Here is an 18,724-nt window from a genome sequence, read left to right as displayed (position 1 = left end):
TTGCATACCCTTGCATACCTTTGTATACTTTGTATATTCTCTTGGTGAATTATCTTCTTTCCTTTTCTTCTTTATTTAGATGCTAATGTACAAAAAAGTCTATTTTTTTAGTGCTTATTATTCTTATATCGTCTAGTCGTTATTTCAACATAAACTAAAACGTGTTTTTAAGCTTCTTCCCCTGATAAAACTATAATTAAAAAATGTATAACTATACAATATTGATTAACAAAAGCATAAATATTCATCTCTTTAGCTTTTAGGTGATTTGTTAATCAGAACGTTTTAAACACGTTTTTTCTAGGTTTTCTGTTTTAAAAAACAAGAGTAGAACAGCTTTTTCGATTTGTTAGCCACATCGGTCGGTTGGTCTAAGGCAGTCAAAGAGTTTTACCCTCAAGGAAAAGAGGGTCGCCCTCTTGACATATCCGAGAGAATTCTCAATGAGGTGTTAAAATGCTGATCAGAGGAAAGCGGTAAAATATTTGTACTGCGTCAGACGCCTTGGGATTTTCATTATTGGCTTTCCTTACTCGGCTGAGGAACGCTTAGGCTCTGGTGTATCGTAAACTGTTAAATATTTGCATCCTTCCCGGCGAAATATACAGTGGTAGATTAAGATTTATAAGCGTTCCAAGTGCCATCGTGTTCAAGATGTATTTCTTTTTTCCTTTTATCCGGCGGAATGTCACGATTGCGTATTCGGTTCAACTTATTAAAAACTGAAAAGGAAACTTGCTAATTGGCCAATTAGTGCATAAGTGCTTTCCGGCTTTTTTCCTTTTATTAATTCCGCTTCGGGCTTCTTCAGTTACGCGTGTTTACGCCCTAAGAATTTCTATTAAGTCCGTGATTCCCGACTATTCAATTGATAAAAACAACAAAATTATTTTTTCAATAATAAACTTCAAACCTTCATCTACATTTTCATACGGACGCTTATGGATCAAAGCTCGCGTTTGTATCCGGTGTACAGAGATGATGTGTCCCACCTGATTGAAGGGTACAATTCCTTGGCTCCCTATAGTGAGCGCGTAAGAACACAATGCAATATAAGAATTTTACTTGAGCACAGCAGCGAGTATTTAGTTCCCCTGTTCCGATTCTTGGAGGAAACAGAGTTCTTTTATTATCCAGGTTTTTCTATTTTTAGTATAGTTTCAAAATTTTACCTTTTTTTGAGAAATATTATACAAGGTACCTCAGGTCAAGTTCAACTTCAAAATTTCAAATACGACACTATGCATTCTTATACACACATCATTCTAAAGGGTTTTTAAGCAGCAAACAATGGTGCAATCAGATTTTAATTTGGTGAAAAAATGATGAACTTTTTACCAAAAGTTTGAAAAGACAGTCATTTGGTTTGCTACTTATTAATCATATTTCATATTCGAACTGCAGCTTTGCATAACGATGCAAAAATTTGCTCTTTTTAACCACTTTTCACCTGCGCTCAGAGCAAGAGAGACATGAATTGACAAGAATTTTCTAACCTTTGCCCCAGGTCTTCAAATGAGGTTGCTGGGTTATGATTGGTGTTGACACTATTTTTTAAATAGTCAATTGGAGTTAAATCGGGTGACCGAGGAGGAAAACAGATGAGGTCCTACCACCCATCCCAGGAAGTGTACAATTCAGATAACGTCTCACCTGAAAAGAATTGTGTGCGGGGCATCCATCAAGCTGGAGAATCATTATTTCTCGTTGTTCCAGAAGAACATCATCGAATAGTGTTGGTGAAACTTCCCTCAAAAAATTGAGGAACTGAGCAACATTTAAATTATTTTCGTAGAAATAAAGCCCAATTAATTTATTTACGAGAAGTCCACACCAAACGTTGGTACTGTAAAAACGACCTGATGATGACAAGAGTATGAAATTCTACGATTTTCCTCTGCCTAAGTTCGAAAATTCCAACGGTTTTGAACGCCATTAGAGGTGAACTTGGATTCATCAGTCCATTGAATGGAAGAACGTTTTCTTCAGCCACCCAAATCGACATTTGTGCAAGAAACGTTAGGCGCCTGACATAATCAGTCCCGAAGTCCCTGAACAAGATACGGTTTAAAATTATAAGTCTGGAGTTTCTAATTTTATTTTTTGAAAAACCTGAAACACTTCCAACATTTCGTAGAGAAAAATTCAGATTTTTTGCGAACATACAGTAAAATATTCACAGCCTCGTCGAAATTACCCTGCCGGTTTCTTTTTGCCGTAACTTTGTCATTGTTTGACCAATGTAAAATCCGATCGCACCAAAAAAACCTTTAAAATGGTACATCAGGATGTACAGGGTCGTATTTGAAATTTTGGAGTTGAAGTGTGCCTGAGATACCCTGCATAATTTTTCTCCAAAAAAAAGATAAACATTTGAAACTAGACTAAAAAATATTATAGACTTATTATGTTTTTTTATAACGTCATTGGTTGAAGAGAAATTCATCCGGCTCATCTAAACAGGACACCCTGTACAGTAATGATAGTTTTGTGTCCTTAGCTTATGATCAGAGTGAATCTATTTATTAGCGTGAATGTGCAGTGTGAGAGGTCATATGATTCAATCTATTTTCGTATTTACAAAATAAATGCCCAATCACTGGAAGTCCTTAAATAATTGATTTAAATGTTAAGTATAAGCCTCAGATCTCACCCACTTTCATTTGCTGAAATTTGCAAAGTATAATATTTTATATATATAAATTCCTATATAAAATACTAATTAATATAAATTAAAGATAATAATTGATTATACTTTCTTATTTTTCTGTCTCTACAGAAACTCCTTAGAAAATCGACGATACCTAATAATCTGGTTTGTTCAATGGTCTGAAAACATTTTGTTTGAAGGATTTTTACGTAAAGAAGTCGTTTAAGTAATAAAGATGGAAATAAAACAGGGGGTGCCATATGGGTGGCGGTGTAAGAGGAGTACGGCCTTTTTTATGTAATAACTTAAAAAATCATGGTTGTAAAAGAACGGGGAAAATAGGTTTAAAATTAGTAATTGTATGTTTTATAATATTTTTAGTATATACTTTTTTATTTTTATAACTGGTGATAAACAGTGAGTTGAGTAGTAGTTTAAATTTTGTTCAAGAGGAAGATTCTTCAAGAACGGGATTACTGGATATTTTCAAATCACCCGAAACTAATGGAATTAGATAGTTGTGCTTGATGTTTTTGACCAATATAAGAGTGTTTGTTAGAACATCTACAAACAACCCGAGTTCAAAGCGTTGCTCTACATTTGAAATATGAGTCAGGAGTACTCGGAGTGGAATAAAAAGAAAAAAGGAACATGGCTTTTCAGTTGAAAGTCGCCGGACCGGTATGAGACCTTTAAGATTCCTCACGTGCCCTCGAGTGTTTCCGTTACGTCCAGACTTCTCTATTTTCTTTTTGGCCGGGGGAGGGGGATTGATCGCTTTAAAAACTGTTCTTCGGATCTGATTCCTTTTTTTTGAGAGTCCCGTTTCGATTATGATTCTGGATCACAGGATCACGTTGGGATCTGGCCGGATTCCGTTGAAAGACGAGAGTAGGTTTTCAGAAACGCACCGTCTGAACCACGACTATAACAGGGTGTCTCGGTGCATTTGCTCAGAAACCGTAATAAAATCTTTATTTTCATTGCTCCCGGCTGTTCCTTGATTAAACCATTCTTAATGTCACCAAGGATAGTGGAAAGAACCGCACAAGATTCCTCCAACCAACGCTATGGAATTGTACTTCTTTTTATTTTTTAGCATTTATTCTAGCTTGTCAAGTTGCTACCCCTTAAAAACATAACATAATTTCAACTAGCTGAAAATCAAGTTTGAAAACTTATTAAGACGCTTTTTGTCTTACAACTTCCAAGCCTTTTGGTCTGACTGTAGGTGATATAACTATGTACAATAGCCACACCATAGTGTTTAAAATTATTACAATATTATCGTTATAATTGCAACAGTATACAATATTAAATTCATATTTATGCTGGTGCTGCCTTTGACAAGGTCTTAACTTCAACCTAGAACTGAAATCAGTTTTTTCCTCGAAACTCTAACCTGTCAAAAAGGGTGTTCAGAAAATAGTGCTTTTAGTGCGACCCTTCATAAATTCACCTACCTGGACAATTAGCCACCAATGATTTCAGCATCCATCCTAACATCTTTCAAGAATTTCACTTTAATTCCATTTACAAGAGAAATACAAGTATGATGTAAACTTTAACCTAAAAAAGGTGTCAACAAACCTGCGTAATTGCATTCAACACAGTGACAAGGTAAAACCTGAACACAGTCGAAAACAATGTACTGTAAATCGAAGTTAATAATAACCTTACCATTTAGAAGACCATAATCTAACCTATGTAGGCTACAGAATCCAAACTATAATCCCAAAACTTTTGCCATCATTACCAACACTCCTTCCTCTAAAAATCAGCTCCTATGTGAGCTTACAGTTCATTCCAATCGTTTGACTCTTTCTTTCTTCAACCAAATCCACTACCTGAACTCTCTAAAGCCTGTAATGGTTGTAGCAAATAGATCTCTTGAGACTGGCTTCTGGGCTTGAACTTAGGGGGACTCCTACGCAATCTAATCTAAGCCGAAAGCAATTATTTAAGCCCGTCCTCTGCATCACCATCGATGCTCTTGTCTACATTTGTAATCAAACACTAGATAAACGCTTTGTTTCATTTCTGAAATAACTCTCCCGAGTCTTATTTTTTTGGAGCAAGCTTACTTTTCACTCGATCCACAATACCCTCCAAAAAGGCTGAAAGATATCTTGCAAATAGGATCTGGATTTGGAGAGTTGTATTCAGGCTTTTAGCAATCTAACCTACACCGAATCCAAACATTCAGCCCAAAAACCGACCAAATTCATCACCAATGCAACTACCTACATCTCTAATCAAATACTATATAAAGAATTTGATATTACTTTCTAAAATAATACGGCCATGTTCCTTTTGGAAATTTCCTTAGCAAGCTTAAACTCACTCTAACCCTCATCCAGTCTTCCTTTTCTCAATCTGGAATCCACTGAGTTCTCTCTACCAAGGTTGAAATGGCAATGGCGAAGATATTTGTAGTGAATAGTATCTGGGCTTAGAGATTCAGGGGTTCGAATCTAACGTAACCGAATCCAAGCCTAAAGTCTTCCCATGGGGGCTGGAGTCTTCGGGATGAATCTAAAGAATGAACGAAAGAAAGAACGAAATTGAACAATGAGCCAAGGGAATAAAAAGGCTAGGAATACATCCAGGAATGCAGCCATCTTTTCTGACGGTCAGGCAGCACTAATTGTCCTAGTCTCATGCGAGTTGAAGGCAAAGAGTGTTTGAACCTGCAAGGAGGCCTTGGCGGAAGTCAGCGTCACTAATGCCTGACCTTGGCATGGCACCCTGGGCATTCGTGTCGTAGAGGCAAGGAAAAGTAGGCATGCTGACCAGTCTTGTCATAAAAGAGGATATACCTCAAAATGGATCCTTAATGAGTCCAAAACCTTGTGGAACAATACCACAGGCATGAGGCACGCGAAGAGATTCAACAAAAGGCCAACCGCAAAACCTACAAAGGAATTACTGGAAGGCAACCGCAACCGAACTAGGATTCTGGTCGGACTCGTCACAGGGCACTGCCACTTACGAAAGCGCAGGTACCGGATAAAAGTACAGATAGAAGAAACAGTGTGCAGATATTGCCAGGAAGAGAAGGAGACTGCAGAACACAATTTATGATGTTTTTAGTTTTTGTGAAGTAATCTTACAGGCTTTTGATTCCTTATTCAATTCTTCGTCCAGATTAAGTAAAACGACTTTACGTTTGATGATATGACTATTTGTTTGATATATAATTACCTTTTATTTAATTATCTAATGATGTTAATTCAAATTGGTAACTCCATTTAAAAAAAAAAAAAAAATTGTCAGATTAAGTAAAGCTGGTGCAGGTACTTGCAACTAGGACGGGAAAAGCCACAAGCAAAATCTTACATTAAGGAGTCGCTGGAAAGGCTGTGGACGTTGATTAACAACCTGTAGCTGGACAGTGATTTATGAAAACAGGGGAGCACAATAGATTCACTCATGTCTAGGAGCAGAAGGCCTTGGGGCCGCCTCTTTTATCCATATCCCTCCGTATAATATGCTCCTTTTAATGCTTCTTTATACATTTTTAATCAAACACTGGATAAAAACCTTTAATACGTCATATCTAAAATAACTCGTCGAAGATCTGTGAATAGGATCTGGAATTACAGGTTGACTCAGGGTTACTCCCAAGCAATCTAACCGAAACCGAATCCAAATATTTCAGCTTAAAGTCCACGTCATCACCAGTTCAACCACCTTTCTACTCTTCTCATCACAAACAGTATAAAGAACTGTACTTTCTTTTTTATAAAGAACTAATTCTATCTAGATTCATGTAATTCTTCGGCAAGCATGACTCTCTCTCTGGTTCTCTTCCTTTATTCAACCAGGAATAGCATAAAATAACAATAAATGCTGAAACGAAATTCTCACGAACAGATCTTTATAAATAGTCTTTTTACGTAAGGTTTTTGTTTGAAATGAAAAAGTTAGTGTCACGAGCGGGATTCGAACTTACGACATTCGGCTGGGGGGGGCTTCGAATTCCCCTCGTGACACTAACTTTTTCATTTAAAAAAAGAAGTAATTTGGTCAATAGACTAAATATAATGGATTTATACCGTTAAAACATATCAAAACGACGAATTAAAAAACGTATAAAATCTCTTAAAGGGATTTTTAATACTGTTAACTTCCTTTCATAATTGTAAAAAAATTAACAAATCGTGTAATTTACTGAAACTGTGTAACCACTATCACACAAATTTCAATTTATTATAAAACAATTTAATTAGAAAGTTTAATTTTGTATTTTAAATAAATCAGATCCTAATTGGTACTAGTCGGAAAGTGTATTATGAAGTCTTATTATAGTAATGCGTGTTAATTTGGTATGTACGGCCAATTTGTCGTATTTTGTCAAATCAGCATAATAAAATACTTCATTACGGCTTGATATACACGATTATTTGAAAAAGGGGTTTGTTGTTATACAATTTAGAGGAATTATTTGTACACCCGTGGGAAACGGCAGATGCTGTCTCCAAATACAAGGGTGAAATAATAATTTAAACCGCGAATGTATTTTCTCATTAAACACGGCTTTGCTCTTGGGATTGTCGTCGTTAAATCGAATTAAACTTCCGCGATAATGTGACTAAATTGAATTTTCGGTTTTGACGGTTCAAAAGGGGAAATTGCTTGTATGGCGGGAGGTATCGAAGTTTCGTAACACTCTTGGTCCGTTTTAATTTTAAAAGCACGAACATCCGACGACTTTCAACTTTCGCAATGGTCACTTTCTACTTGTACGAAGAATCGGAGAATAGTGAAACTTTCAGAGCCGCCTTTGACAAAATTGAATTAAAAATGAATTCGAGTGGACAGCCTGGTTCTGCCGATATTTATCTGGTGAGACTACGTGACTGCGAAACAAAGTTTTTAAATAGCATTGATACCATGAGAAAAAGTGGGACAATATTAAATGCTTGATATGTTTTTAAAATTTCATTTCGCAAAAACAGTAACAAATAACAATTTTTTAAAAAAGAGATAAAGATTCCTACTAATAAATAAAAAATTATGAACAAGTTAGATCGATAGATGGATCTATATTTATGAAAATGTATAGATAACTACATACATAGAAAGAAAGACATACACATTAAAACTATATACTGTTGTACCGACCTGCGCGCCATAATCACCTGGTTGTGTATAGAAAATATGTACAGTAAAACATTAAGTAATGGATGGATAGGTTTTTACATAAATAAATAAAAAATATAATAAAAAAAATCTTGAGCTTTTGAAGACGAGAGTTGTGGGATGTGGTGTATAGACTGTCCCCAGAGACTATTTCCACTATTTAAACGATTTCAAAGCAAAATTAAATAGACATATTCACCTCTGAAGCTAGTTAAAATTAATATTCGTATTTAATTAAAATTTTGTAAACTTTTAATGTTGTATGTTCTTAAGGTTTTGTTTCATTATTTAAAACTAAATTTGTCTTTCTTGTAACGAAATTACATTTTCTAATTAATAAGTGTGTAATACTCTTGTGAGAATGGCAGAACTATATATTTTTGTTTAGGGTTACAAGAAAAAAATGGGCAAGTAAAATGAAAAAGTTTGACGGTTCCACAAGGGAGCGTTCTTGGTCCAATACATTATCATATGTATTGCTGACCTACCTGCACAACCATCATCACAACTTATGTGGACGATAACGAAATTTTGTACCCTAATTCGGATCCTATCCAAGCTTCTTCCAACATCCAAGGACACCTTGAGCTTATCGAAGATTGGTGTAAAAAATGGAAGACACGTTCACATTGAAAAAAACATTCTTGCTCTTGACTACATCAACAAGAAGGCGATACCGAATTCCATTCAAGTAAAATACTAAGGAATGTACCTAGACAGGAAACTGACGTGGATTCCTACATGACTTAAGATACAACTTAACAAAAGGCTTGGGCAACTACGAAGACTTCTAGGACCAAAATCCGTCAACACTAAACTAACCTTGTACAAGACTACTACGAACATTTTGGACATAAGGAGTGTAACTGTGAGGTTCTACCTTGCCACCCAACATCCTTACTACGTCACCAACCTCACTATCCACAACAACCTAATTCCTTTTGTCAACGAGCTGATCCGTTCTCCATCCAACCTTTCGATCCTTCCTTGCCCTACAGCTCGAGCCCTTAAGATGCCTTAACGATGGCTTCTAGATCTCCTTGTGCCTTAATCCCTCTCACTAAGTGCCAGCATTGGCATGAGTACAGACTACAAATAAAACTATATAAGATTACAAACATGAGACTTACAAAGCAACAATATTGCTAAAATTGTACAGGCCTAGGACTCATTATTAAAAAGTTTTAAGTTGTCAACGAATCGTGACTGTCTCTTTTAACGTTCATTGCATCCTTTATTGCCCATTATTTTGTTTTTAACGTCCATACCATGCTGAATACACCGGTTCTCGACCGATCACCGAAGTTAAGCAGCATCGCGCGTGGTTAGTACACGGATGGGTGACCGCCTGGGGACACCGCGTGCTGTTTGGCATCTTTTTAGGGGGCGTCGGTGGCCGTAACGGTTAAGGCGTTGAGACGGCGCTCACCGCTGTAAGGTAAAGGTCCCGGGTTCGAATCCAGCGGCCCAGCATTCGAACCCGACATACTTACAAATCTTTTTTTTTTTTCAAAAACACCGGCATCCTGAGGGTTTACATGACCTCTGCTGTTGCAAACCCACGTTTTAAAAAAAAGGATGTCCTTCCTTTTGAAATACAATGGCCAGAATTTTTGAGTCGGGTTAGGTTGCCACCAGCTCGACATACGAAGTTTCTACATCAAAATAATGCAGAAAGTTATCTTCTCTTTTAAACTAATTATATAAAGTCTACTAAGCTACCGCCATTCTACTTGCTAACTCGTAGACGTTTTGTGGTTCGATAGATGATATCTAGACATATGAAAGAGAAAAACAGTTCAAGTTATAGGTCCATCACGAATTTTTTCTTCTTCTATAAACTGAAGCAAAAATATACATCTATACGCATAGAGACATACATGTGATAAATAACAGTAACATTTCGCTCACATGGAAAATCTCTTGGGTAAAAAATGCATACACCCCATATTTACCACGTCTGAAAACCTCTCAAATGCGACCCTCCCTCTTCCCTATGAGGTTTGTATATTAAGATTAATTTATTTTTCAATTATTTCTTTCTTTCTAACAGGTTTATAAAAAAAAGAAAATTTCAAATACATTAGACAATTTCATAAAATTCGGACTTAAACGTATGAAGTAGTAGAATGCTATATGGTGATACCATAAATGGATATTTTAAAATTTCTAATTACATTGAAAAAGAGGTAATAATTAAAAGATGAGACGAAAAAGAAAAAAGTTTGCCATTTAGGTAAGTTTTGCCAATAAGTTTGCACAACGCATAACAATTTTGGAAAAAAATATGATTCCTTTTAACACAATAATTAGGTAAAGAATGAATGATGTCCTTAACGTTTTTGACAATACAAAGTACAAGTACAAGTTGCAAGTGTGAAATTTCAAAAATTCACACGTAGTAAGCAGATATCGGAATACATGTGACCTTTTGGATATGTGAAAGGAGGTCACCTTGATAAAAATGGCACTTTATCCTTTTTTTCGGTATTGCCTAATCTCTACTAAGAAAACCGGTTTTGGCCTGGGTCAAAACATATTTATTAAAGAACCAGCCGATCGATAGGTGGTCGTATCTGGTCCTTAGCTTTTGCCTTGATACATTTACAAAGCGATACAAATATAGCACTTGGGGGCTCGCTCTAAAAGGAACTAACAATCGACAGTTGAATTACTTGTAAAAACTAATCAAATTAAATACAACGTTGTCCTTTTTTTTCTGAATTTAACCCTGATTTTAATTTTAATGATGGATACTGGGAATTGGGGGTTTTTGTGCCCCGAGCGCTCCAGCCTTCTGGCTTCCATAGTTCATAGTTCCATAGATCAGGTGTATTTACTCGATCGTTATTTTAAAAAGTAATAGTTCATTCACTGTTCTATAATTCCTTTCCCTGGGCTCTCTTTGTAACCAAGGTTTGTCTCCATTGAGATTTCTTGTTGGAAGAAGACATGGGTGGTTGTTTCTTCCTCCCCAAAGCATAACCTATAAATGGGGTCATCACTGAGTATATTCATGTTGTGTAGATGTTTTCTTAGTTTCCAGTTAAATACTCTTCATCATTCCTCTGAGTCTTCTAACTAGTAAATGTAGCAATGAGTTTGCCAGTCTTGGGGACGGTTGTTTTTCTGTAGCCTTAAGCGGGGAACACACCCGACACCTCGTCTCGTTTTGGTAGGGTGTGGACATCTATTCGACGTGAAGCGCACGCCACAATACAAAAAACGCAAAACACAATACAATCGCAAATCTTTTGATCGTGATTCATAATTTTGAGCAAAACCATGTAGTAAATTGTTAGTTAAATTTTATGAGTAGACCATGTAATAAATTGTTTGTTAAACTTAATTGTTTTAAATAAATCCATTACAGTTCGTGGTCCGATTGACCAATTAACATTTTTCAATTAATTAATGTTTATGAAAGGTATTGGTTGAGATAAAAAAGCCAGTGGCACGAGGGGGATTTGAACCCACGACCTTCGGCTAAATACGCCGCTATTCTTCCACTTGAGCTATTGTGACACTAACTTCCCATCTCAACCCCACCTTTTGAATTTTCCCTCTTTTTTGCCATTTTTCAAATGTCGTGTAATCTATTTGATTCTCGGCGACAAATGAAATGGCCAAGGAGAGCTTTCGTGAAGATATCTTCAGTTTAATTAGCGTATTCAGTTTAAGTAGCAGCATATTTAGCCGATGGTCGTGGGTTCGAATCCCGATCGGGACGCTGACTTTTTTATCTCGACCAATACCTTTCATAAACGTTTTAAATAAAGTTATTCCGATATTTTGATAAATTTTCTTCCTAATCATCATAATTAAATTTTTTTTTAAAAACTTGAATTTTTGATCTCGTTTAATTTGGTTTACGCGGTTTACTCTGCCTAGCACCTCTGAAGTTTATCCGTCTTTTTGGATCCATTGTGTGATGAAGGTTTCTCTGTTTGTTTTTGTTGTCAAAGAATAGGTTCAGAGCCGTGTATTTATAGGTGCACATTCTTCCTTGTCCAGTTGTGTTTTCGTTACTTAAAATTGTGTTCTGGTACCAAAACTATCAGGCTGTGGTTTTTCCCCAGATTTGGGAGAATTTGGATGCATTCAACGAATAATATTTTTTTTAACATGCTAAAGCTTTATAGGTGCCTATCCTATCTGATGAAGATTTTTTGTCAATGTAATCTCTTTTAACATTTTCTAAGGCACAAGCGTTTATGGCATGAATTTCAGCTTGAAAGACCGAGGTGTATTTCCTTAATGTATTTGATTGCTCATGTTTTGGGCTTGCCTAGAAATGCCTGATTTGGTTACTTAATTCGTTTTCGATCCATTTACTGAATACTTCTCCTTTGTAGACACAATTTTAATTTGACCAATAATTTCACTTAGAATTTGTTTATTGTGTTCGAACAGTCCGACCGAAGGGTAAAGGTCGAAATGGACACTCGGACAGGATTTGTTTTTCCCATATGAGGGCTCAAGCCGAACGATTCTGACAACCGTAAGCGGAGATAAGCGGACCGGACTTGATATAAAAACTTATCCTTCTGTCAACATTTTATCTACTGACAAGCGAAACTATTGACATGTTTGATACAAAAGTAAGTTTGCGGTATTCGGATAACTTTTACATATCAAGCGACGACAAGGGACGTTTATTCCTGTTACTTTTAAGCTTTTTTTAAAAAGAGTATTGTCAAATTTTTAACCATTAGCATGATTTAACCCTATATGATCGGTGCCTAAGGTTAAAGAGAAACAAATTTTCAAACGGTAAAAAAATTAATCAACTTATAAGAAAGAGATGTTTAATGAAAAGAATAATTTTAAAGGACCCAATAACCATATTTTGGCGCTTTAAGTACCCCAAGAAATTAGCAGGGGCGCTTTGAGATGAATGTGCTGCCCTGGTGTTGTTAAAACTGCGAATGGGCCGATGGCTGTTATCAAATGCCATTTATCTAGTCTGATAACCGGTGCCCACTATCTGGTAAAGTATCTGTCAACCGGATAAAGCCGGTGTGGGCAATAACAATTATTATTTCACAGTGAATTCCATGAGAGGGAGGCCCGGCGGCGGTACAGATGTTGCGATAGCGGTAAACACCAGCCGTGAATTGTCCGCTGAATTATTAATTAGCCGGTAATCGCAGTTTGGGATCTTTGCCGATACGTTGGGTTTGACGTTCGATTGTTGATAATAACTGATGATAATATAATTGGCCAAGTGTCGGCATTTGTGTTTTCGGCGTTTGTCTATTTTGTAAATTTGTAAGTCCGCAAGGTTTAGTCTTTGACACGGCGCTCATCACTGTAAGGTAAAGGTCCCGGGTTCGAATCCAGCGGCCCTGCATTCGAATCCGACATACTTACAAATGGGCTTTTTTCAAAAACACCGGCACCCTGAGGGTTTACATGACCTCTGCTGTTGCGAACCCTCGTAAAAAAATAAAAAGTAATAAAGAAAAGAAAAAAGTCGGTGGTGTCGGTTGGTCTGCGACTGGATACATGCCGAACTGATCAACGCTGGGTCCGCCTATTCTCGCTGGTTTGCGTTTGGCTCGATTAAGTTTCGGCTTCATATCCACATTTCCTTACTAAACACGTATTTGTGTGTGACCAGTGCCGATCAGTCCAACCTAGCGTGTGTTGTTTGGGGACCGTTGGTTCAATAAGTGGTTGAAGTAGTGAGAAGTGGTCAGGTTATATGTATTTCTCAGACATACACAATTACCGACGCACGCAAACTCAGCCGTAGGAAAGCCAACATCATAAAACAAATTATATATATATATATAATAATAAAGTTTGTATATATGTTATTATACATGATAATTAACTTTTTATAATTCAACTTAAAAAAAAAAAAAAAAAAAAAAAGGCATAAAGGAAGGAAAATTCGAAAGGTTGTAGGTTGAGATGGGGAGTTGTGTCCGAGTGGATCGAAGTCACGAAAGCTCCAGTGGTTAGAGCAGCGGCCTATTGACACGAAGGTCGTGGGTTCGAATCCCGCTCGTGACACTAGCTTTTTCATTTCGACCGAAATCTTAAGTAAAAAGATTAATCAATTGAAAAGAAGTAATTTGGTCAATAACCACTAAATGTAATGGATTTTTTAAAATAATATTAGTAACTGTACATTTGCATAAAGCCCGAATTAGAAAACCCATTCACGACTCCGCTTTCCCTGTCACAATCTTATAAAAACAGCAGGATACAAATTCACATCTCACAATAATTTCACCAAGTGTTTAAGAAACATGACACTACAATACAAGAATTCATACTACACTTTGTGTGAGTATGAATAATTGAATTAAACTAAAATTCATCTTTATATAACATAATCATTTACAATTTTGTTTTGAAATTTTTTATTTTTGTGTTAGCAAAACATTCCATGTAGTTTTTTTAAAATATATAAACAGAGAAGAGGAATACCGTAACAATTACAATCAGATTGAGAATTATCAGCCAGTCTTCGAGGTGAAAAATACAGATCCAATTAACTAACTTTTTTGAAGTCCTGGAAAGTCTTTGAACAGCTCTTGGAATAGATACAACAATGCGTATTAGGATCTGTGATGGAATGGAGGGGCAGTGGATGAGGAGATACCGGTCCACAAACTATGCGACAAATTACACCAGTTCGTGAATGTTGGATCGACTTCTTGTTACAGTTCTCTTATACGATCTTATTCATTCAATTAAAATACATTTAACTAAATTTTCTGTAATGTTATGAATAAAATTTAGCGGTATGTGTATGAATTTGGCAGTATTATTTTAAACAATGTGTTCATTATTTGACGATGACACTGAAAGATTTGGATGGGAATTGACTAATTTTTTACGAAATAGAAAAATTTTATGTTTGCGTTAGGTACAAGGTCGTGAAGACTATCCTTCAGGTGTGTAATTTCACTACATTTGTTTTGGTTGAAATAGGTCTGATTAGGACAACGCATTAGCCAAGAATACTCTTAACCATTGAAATAAATGGACAATATAGTCTGTTAAACTGTCCCAATGACGATAAGAAGATAATTACAATTTAAAAAAAATTATAAGACTAGAAGAAGATTCATAAAAAAATATGCAATATGGAGGAAAAAAATAAATAGGAAAAGTTTCCTAGGCTTCGGGTAAATAACAATAGGATTTCATCTTGTGAAATAGAATACCATCCCTAACCATTCTTCTACAACTACTCTACAACAAAACGAGTGTTTTATGAGATTCAAGTCGGGAATACATGCTGGCCAATTCATTATTGTAAAACCTACATCCTCCTGGTGACAACTGGAGCTGTATTATAATGCAACATGAAATAGTCCATAATAAATTGAGCAAATGGGCACACAGCTCACAGAAGAACGTCCTCAATGTACCATGGAATCGACCATACCATAACCGACTGTCTTTGAAAAGGCAGTGACTCACGCATGGCACATGGAGCAAATCGTTCTCCACGTTTTCACCACACACGGTTCGTCTTATTGGCACAAACCAAACCGGCACTTCCAAGGAAGATAGCGGTTTGCAAATAGTCTTCTTCTCCATTAGAAGAAAACCTGATGCGGGACCTATTCTCACGAAGCCTTCTGATGACTGCTTTATAGCTCACATTTACATTGTGGACCGCTTGAATTGACTACCTATCAAGAAGTCTTCAAATGATGGTTCCGTAGTGCGGTAAGGGCAATAAAACCATCTATCTTCTCTACCACTGTACGGCCACTTCTCTTCGATTAAGACATCCGGTGGCTTTAGATCATCCTGGATGGTAGAGCGCGGTAGATCTAGGACTTGAGCTATGTAAATATATCGTTGGCCAAAAATCATCTGCCCGGGCTAAATCTTCACGACTTAAAATCATGCTTTTAAGAAAAAAAAATTTAAGGATGAAATTGAATTGATTTTCTTTTTTATTATCTTTTATGATTATTTATTTTTATTATCTTTATATTTATTATTTATCTAACGAGTGCAAAAGGATTAGTGACACTCTATAATGGTAAACCACAAGTTATCAACAAATAAATACAAGTGACGGTTTTTTTGCTTTTTCGTAATAATAACGAATGTAATAATGATATATGATAATAGAAAACCAAAATAGCAGCATATGTTTTGGAATGCCAGGATTGTTACCTTAATATTCAAAATATTGGATACATTTTAACCTAGCTTCAATTTTCTATAAATATTTTAAATTTTTATTTAAAATACAGTATATACTTGTATTCCTGGCAATTCCTGACGAATCAAGACGGATTTTATGCACCATTTTTAATATTTTCTTTTGGACTACCTGGATTATTGTTTGAATATTCAAAATATTGGATAAGTTTCAAACTAGCTTCAATTTTCTATAAATATTTTTAATTTTTATTTAAAATACAGTATATACTTGTATTCCTGGCAATTCCTGACGAATCAAGACGGATTTCATGCACAACTGTTAATTTTTTTTTCGACTACCTGTTATCGCTTGAATATTCAAAATATTGGATAAGTTTTAACCTAGTTTCAATTTTCTTTAAAGATTTTAAATTTTTGTTTAAAATAAGGTATGCACTTGTATTTCTGGCAATTTCTGATGAATCAAGACGGATTTTTTGTACCATTCTTAATGTGTGGTGATTAGTGACCGTTAATCGATAATTATTCAGAAATCGTGAGATGCGGTCTGGTGTGATGTAGGTTTCAGAAAAACATTTTCTTTATCGTGCCAACGTTTCGATCTTTATTGAGATCATCTGAGATGGGCACTCTCGACACTACACCCAAGAATGGCACAATTACACAGAAGACAAACACTTTGAGCCCTGAAGAAGATCTCAATAAAGATCGAAACGTTGGCACGATAAAGAAAATGTTTTTCTGAAACCTACATCACACCAGACCCGCATCTCACGATTTCTGAATAACCATTCTTAATATTTTATTTTGGGCTACCTAGATTATTGCTTGAATATTCAAAATATTGATAAATTTTAACCTAGTTTCTATTTTCTTTAAACATTTTAAATATGTTTTAAAATTCGGTATGTACTTGCATTCCTGACAATGTTTTAGGAACCGAGATGGTTTTTTTATCTACTAATTTTAATATTTTATTTTGGGCTAGAAGGATTACTACCTTATTATTCAATATTTTACTACAATTGTAAATTTTTTGAACACAGAAATAGTAGTTTTTCATTACAAAACAAAAGATGTACACAGTTCTACAGAGGAAAACAATTTAGAACATGAGCAACGTTTGGTCATTATTTAATAAATTAACCAAGTTACGAGGGATAGTGAACAATATTATTGGAGTATTCATGAAGCTAATTATCTGTATTGGATACCCAGAGATGCAATAATGTTCAGCGACCGATTGGCTGTCTAATTAATATGAAGCACTCTCGATCTGTGCTTAGTATTAAATTTCCATCCGAGGGGGGAAGTGAGAGGGGCTAACAATGTTTTTCAAAAAAGTAGAGCATAAATATGACACCGGTTGTGCAGAAATGGCGGATTCAAGTTTTTTCATTTAAGGCCTGCCCTTTTTATTCGGAGCTATGATTCATGACAGTTCTCCCGCCGAAAGTGAATATGACATTGAGCTATGGAAAAAGGTTAAGGGAGAGTTCGTACAAGTTTTTTTTTGTCAAGTTTGATTTACAGAGGGCGCGAGAGATGGATATTGATAGCGGCGTTTTTACTTCCAACTTCATTTGTCAACTCTTTGGAAGGATTGACACAATAGTTCCGACTTCATCGAAACGGGGTTGGCCAAAAGGTAGTTTCGAGGAAATCGATAGCCGATTGCAAATTGTTTAATATGACCAATGATTTACCTGTCACGCTCCTTATCAATCATAACAAGGACGTTTTATCAAATTGGAACTTTAACAGAAATTGATTATTTGCTCCATTTATACCACTCCGTTCAAATTGTAGTGGTTTTTACTCTCAGAAGCTGGGGACCAAGGATGAGTTCGGGATTCAAATTTTTTGCCAGTACACAAGAATTTTTATTTTTACTACTGTTTAACGCTATATTAAATGGTCTCTGAATTCGGGGTTGTCTTCTGAGATAGGGGGGCGAGCGAAGAAAATGAAGTCTGCCTATGTTTCCTGAGGTAGTCCGGTGCCGTGGGGTGGTCCTGTCGGGGAAACGTCCTCGTTTTCTCCCTTTCTCTTCGATACAGCAGGCAGCCAGTCATCGACCATCCAGCAATCTCCAGGCTAGAAACCAATCTCTACCTCCTCCATTTTTGGATATATCCTCTTTCCCCCACCCCGGTGGATGTAGACTCTCTCCATGGTTCGAACCAACCGTGGGGGATAGGCAAGAGATGGGTGGTGATGAGGCCCTGGATCGAGCTGTCTGTGGTGGTTCCTCTGTGTCACCACAAAATGCATTTCAGTATTTCTTTTAATAAAAAAACAAAAAGAACGTTTATTCAGCGAAGTAATATACCAAAAATGATTATATTTCTGTCTGTACGCCTATCCGATGAAAGTGCCTTGTTAGGTTGCAGAGCTCTGTCAAGAATAAAGCCTGATTCAAAACTCCAGTATTTCCTCTGTAAGGTTTGCGGAGGGCCGTCTCTTGCGTAAATCTACTCGCGTACCTCATGCCTGTGGCATTGTTCCATCAGGTTTTGGATTAAGGATCCATTTTTGGATGTGATTTTGAGGCAAGACGCTAAGCCACAGTTTCGGGGAAGGTTCATATTGGTTCTTGTTTTGGCCAAATTCCACTTTCTCATTGCGTCTAAGTCCCGACTGCCCACGGCCCCATGACAGGTCAGGTCATTGGTTTCACTGAACTCTGCCAGGGCTTCCGTACAATCCATACGCCTTTATCTCGCATGATGCCAAAGCCTTAAGTGCCGCCTGACTGTCCAAGAAAATGGCTGTCTTCCTGAA

The 18,724-nt window shown here is 36.4% G+C and overlaps 1 pseudogene; it reads left to right on the top strand.

Moving 5' to 3' along the window:
• The first annotated feature begins 9,049 nt into the window (after positions 1-9,049).
• On the top strand, positions 9,050-9,168 carry LOC112126322 (annotated as a pseudogene).
• The last annotated feature ends 9,556 nt before the right edge of the window (positions 9,169-18,724 follow it).

Source organism: Cimex lectularius, unplaced genomic scaffold, assembly GCF_000648675.2.
Source record: "Cimex lectularius strain Harlan isolate CLEC.00 unplaced genomic scaffold, Clec_2.1 scaffold15, whole genome shotgun sequence".
NCBI lineage: Eukaryota > Metazoa > Arthropoda > Insecta > Hemiptera > Cimicidae > Cimex > Cimex lectularius.
The sequence above is the reverse complement of the archived record's forward strand: the minus strand, read 5'-3'. Positions and strand labels throughout refer to the sequence as shown.